Source organism: Eptatretus burgeri, chromosome 18 (genome assembly GCF_056783735.1).
Source record: "Eptatretus burgeri isolate ZD-2024b chromosome 18, Ebu_testis_v1, whole genome shotgun sequence".
NCBI lineage: Eukaryota > Metazoa > Chordata > Myxini > Myxiniformes > Myxinidae > Eptatretus > Eptatretus burgeri.
In genome coordinates, this window is record NC_140978.1 from 35,822,844 (window position 1) to 35,828,487 (window position 5,644).

The following is a 5,644-nucleotide window of genomic DNA, read 5'->3' on the forward strand; positions in this document are numbered from 1 at the left end:
GAATATCTATTGCTGCCTTTCAAAAGAGATTGATTATGATCTGCTTGTTGTTGTTGTTTGTGGTGGTGGGGGTTTTTTTGTTAACCCTGTGCTCGTGAAGGGGGATGCAGGGTTAAGCGATCGGTTGCGTATGTACTGTACGTATGGCGTACGTCGTATATCGTGTCTACATCTTGTTAAGAGCGCACATCGAAAACCGTTCAGCGGAGGAAATTGAAACTTTACCACATGTTACATGAGCATGTGATATAGCGGTCATTCTTTTGAGGTCAACATAGACTAAAGGTCAACCTCGGCCAATTTTCTAAAATCCTCAATTTTCGTCTGATAATGGACTAGAAATTTGAGGAGGATTTGCATATCAAGTCAATGAATTCAACCACCCACTATTTTGAGGTCAACATAGACCAGAATTCTAAAATCCTCAATTTTCATCTCATTGACTTGAAATTTGAATAAGATTTACGTATCAGGTCACTGAATTCAACCACCATCTATTTTTGAGGTCAACATCGGCCAAAAGGTCAGCAAAGGCCGAATTTCTAAAATTGTCAATTTTCATCTGATTGACTTGAAATTTCAACAGTATTTTCAAATGAGCTCACTGAACACAACCACCAATTATTTTTGAGGTCAACATAGGCCAACAGGTCAACATAGGCAAGATTTCTAAATTCCTCAATTTTCATCTGATTGTTTTGAAATTTGAACAGGATTTTCATTAAAATGACCATCATTTGTCACGTGACCTGGCAGCCATATTGGATCCAAGAGAAAATCTTCAAAAATCTGCATCAGAGAAACCGCTTAACCAATCAATACAAAATTTAACTAACTGATCAACTACCCATGGGAAATCTGGTTTGATAAAGATGACGTCATTGGTCACGTGGTCTGGCAGCCATATTAGATCAAAGAAAAAAAACCCTTAAAAAACAAAAAGGTTGGCTTGCACTATATCCTTCTCAAGACTGCCTGAGGTCTTGTGTTTTTACCATCTAGCTTGTGTTTTTTTAATACATTGTTTCGGCTTGTGGAAGAGCGAGGACACAACATAACAAAAGGAACAGCAAGAGAAATTGGAAACGCCAATCGCAGGGCGGAGGGAGAAGGTAGACGGAGATGGACAAACAAGAGATGTAAGTAACGATGAGGGGGTAGGGGAGAACGTAAGGGGTGGACAATATGGATACATAAGCAAATTTTTGGGAAGGGTGAGGGTGGTTTATCGGGTGTAGAAAAGACCTGATATAGTGGTGAACAGTTGTCTTGAAGACCGAGAGGAGAGAATGAGATCAAATAATGTGGAGGTTGGAAAAGAGAGGAATAAATGAGTGGAGATGAGCAGTGGTTCTGGATTTAGGCAGTATCACTAGGAGTGGGTTGTTTGTGCACCGCATCCTGCAAATACTTTAGAGGGGACAGAGCATAGAGAGGGCAAAGTGTGCAAGACCAGAAATGAGTTGGAAGAAGACAGAGACACCCCTGACCTGTTGGTGATGGCGAACTGATAAGACAAAAGACTCAGCTTCATCGTGGGAGATTCCAATGATGTTGAAACCTTTGGTTTCCATGGTGTCAAGCTGAGTAGGATGTGAGGCAGGGGAGCCATCGCAGAGGGGAGAGCAGTACTCCATCCATCTGTGGATGAAAGCCTTGCAGGTGAAAAGGAGCTCAGGTGTGCCAAGGAAGGACGTTGCATGACAGCATTGTTTTGGTCAAAATCACTGGGTACTGAAACCTCAATAAGCAATGCCTTCTTTCTTTTCTTTTTTTTGTATCTAAGTACGATGTCCGTTCGCAATGCTTTATTTTCTGTGTTCACTCTTGATGGGATCATCAGTTGTACATGAGCATTACTTCCTTGTCTTCAATTGTTGCTTTTGGTTCATGTTTCAATGAGTTTTCTGGAACTGAGATATTTAAAAAAAATTTCAGACATGCCAGTGGATTACTCCACATACGTTGTTGTGTGTTTGTGTGTCCAGCTGTTCTGACATGAGCTTTTCACATCCCAATAGGAGGTGGCTCATACTTTCTCTTTCTGCCTTACAGAACCGACACCTGTCCAATTGGTTCAGTCCTGAAATATCCTTTAAGCCATTGGTATAGTGTCCTTGATCTTGGGCATTTATAATGATTTGTTCTCCATCCGAGTTGAAATGTCCTCTTCTTAGCCATTCCAAAGAGCCTTCTTTGTCTATGTCTTGTCTGTCCATTTTATTTATACATACCTTCCTGCTCTTTTATCGTTTTCCCAGTTGTCAGTGTACATCTGTTGATATTTCGTTTTATATTTTTATTTTGTCTTTTTTGCAATCGTTGGAGCTGGACTCGTCATTGTTTTGGTTTTCTATGTGACATCTTCCATGTCCACCTGTCTTTGTAAAGTGTGTGTGTGTGTGTGTGTGTGTGTGTGTATGTGTATGTGTGTGTGTGTGTGTGTGTGTGTGTGTGTGTGTGTGTGTGTGTGTGTGTGTGTGTGTGTGTGTGTGTGTGTGTGTGTGTGTGTGTGTGTGTGTGTGTGTGTGTGTGACTATCTGCATGGCTATCCCCATCTGTATCCAATTGGATATACCTGTCACTGCTATATCGCACAACTATTCCACATAACCTGACTGTTCAATTAAAATTCCTCAATCCCCGCCTGTTCCATATGATATGACCAAAATATTCCACATATTACCTAATCTATAATGGGATTATCTCAAATAATAGGAACACACACACATACACGAGATACATGAAATGCTAAAGAGCCAGAGTATCTTCTGGCTGATAAAGTTTCCACTGTGAGAGAAACATTGAGTGAGTACTGGTTTTACAATTACAAAAGTTATCATTTGGCTGGATGTGTTTTCGTAATGTGGAGTGGAGTATCCAAAGTTACTCCAAGGTGATGTCAAGTTGCTCAGCCTGCCTTTTTTGTTGATGTAATGTTTCACTTGAAAAGTAGATGCCACTGGGAGGGCGTTCTGGGACTAAATGGCTCCTGTCTGAAACTTGGCACCAATTTTCCATCTGTCACATTGCTCAACAAGCATACAGAAATAGTCTGCCAAAAGTCGCTTCACATTTATTCCCTCGCTATCACATGCTTTGGTTTGTATACATGATCGAGGCTCATGGAAAAGCTCGAGCAGGATGGAAGTGAACGAAAGGGGGGAAACACCAACAGCAGAGTAGAAGTGAGAGCGAGATCAAGGGTTGGGGGTTTGGGGGGGGGGAGAAGAACACATGAGGTGAACAAGTTGCAGACAAGCTGAAGGAAACGCAGCAAGAAAAGGAATGGGAAAGTGGGGTTGAAACAGAAAAGGAACAAATCAAACAAAAAGGGAATGAGGGAGAGGGGGAAAAAAATATATCACAATAACCTGGAAAAAGGGAGTGCCTGGGAATAGGGTCATTTGGGGTCAGGAAGAGATCATGAGTAGCCTATGTATGGGAGATGACCTTGAGGTAGTGCTTCACCTTGATACCAACTGTTACACCAATCCACAGTTGGGCACTCTTCGATATCTCAACAGGCAGAGTGGAGGAATGTGGTTGTTGGAGTCATGTAGTCTGAGTTGTGGTTAAATAGCTGTTCTAATACCCTCGAGTAAGTGGATTAATTCAATAAAAACATCTTGGCTTTGTGTTGGTTCTTCGAATAAAGGTCTATTTGTCTCTTGAGGTTTTCTTATTGAAAGAGATAGCTCAGGATTGTCCATCTGCTCTCTCATTTATTGCAGTTGGTTTCACAATTAGTAAATTAACCCTCTCTATAAACATCACAAAGCTGACAGAATGGCCAAGAGGTACACACACTCACCTCTAAGCTTTCTCGCCTGGTTTTGAATTCCAACCAGGCTATAAACTGCCATACTGGTGTTTTACAGGCAGAGTGATTTCTCAATGTGTGTGCCATCCCTCAGATGGACGTTAAATGGGAATCCCGTCTGCCAGCATTCATTGGTCCACATACACATCCGTTGGGACCATACTCTGTACAGAGTGTCAGTACTGCTGAAGCCGTCTCCTGGCATATTGGACACAATCCTGGATAGGTCGCCACTCCAATGCAGGATACGAGAATGGCTCAATCATCCCTGCAAGCTGGTACTCACTTTGCCAACCTCAGAAGGATGACAGGATGAGTCAACCCCACCTGGAATTAATTTAACAGCTGAGCAGGATTTTAACTTAGTACCATAGGAACCCAAGCTCACCACCCTAACCATTAAGCCAACACCAGGCATATTCATTGGTGGATTTTAGATATCCCATGGTGTCCTTCTCGACACGGAGTTGAGTTATCGCCAGCGCCTTGAACATATTACAAATTCCTGCCCTGATTGATTGGTGGAAAGGCAACGGAAAACCACCCAGTATAACCTTTGCCAAGAAAATGTTACATCTCCATTAACTAGGCGAAAGAGCACTGGACTTGGAGACGATTTGATGGACTGGGGATAAGTGTGGGGGGGGGGTGGGGGACAAAGGAGGTGACGTGACCTGTTCGACTCAATTTGGGAAGGGTACGAAGGATCGGATGACGGACGAGCAGGTACAACCAAACAGACCTGACGTGGGCTGGGGGTGTGGGTGGGAGGTGTGGGTGGGAGGTGTGAAGTGAAGGGGTGCAATGAAGAACAGAAATGGCAGAGGAAGCAAGACCAGATGATGGGCAGTCCAGGACCACAACCACAAGGCCACCAACCTGTCGTGGTTTGAAGTCTGCTATCAGTGTTGTGGTTTCTGTTGTAACTGTTCCAGTCTTGTTGATGTTAACACGAGGTTTTTAATTCCAGTTGATATTCCTTTGTATACTTGCGTAACAACTGTGAATTTCCACTAGGAACTTCTACCTGATGATGCAGATGTTAGAATGACCGTTGGAGAAACCATAATGTAAACAGCTCATCATTTTAAACAAGATAGATTGAATAAAATTAATTACAGTACTTCATGGTGGCCCCATAGAATGCAAGCGTGTGATTAGCAGGTTCATTTCACCACTGCGAGATATATTATGACTTGAGTCACTTCATTCTTCAACTACTAGCTTTTTACAATTGAACGTGTTGATGAATAATCCTATTCCCTTTCACTTCCCCTGCCATTACTTGGTTGGCCTAGCTTGCTCTTCGATTACTTCCCTGCAGTGACCTGCCTGTGGTGGCAGTACTGCACATTCCAGAGCCGTTTGTGTAGGCCTGCCACTAAGCCTGCTTATGGAGGCCTATCTTGAAATCATGGTTTCCCCTGACATCTTCTGTCAAAAGCTCACACGCTTCCCCCGGAATCTTCCACCTGGAAACAGACTTCCCATCTTGATCCCGTTCTCAAATGCACCTCGGTGAGGCTCAAGGACTGACTTGTCAGCACATGTCGTGGCGGCCCATCATGGCATCACCAAGCCATAGGGAATCGAGGACAGACGAGGAGGCAGTTGGACGACTTGAGGACAATATTTTTATTTCTCGGTAATATATTATCAAAAAATAGGGACATCACATGTTGTCAAAAGTTTTATCAGCACATGGCGTGGGTCTTATGGGACGATGATTGGTACCTTCTCACAATCTTTTTAGGTCCTCGTGGAGGATCTCTAAGTCTTACTCACGTTGTTGTTCTTCATCTTCTTCTTGTGGACTGTTTT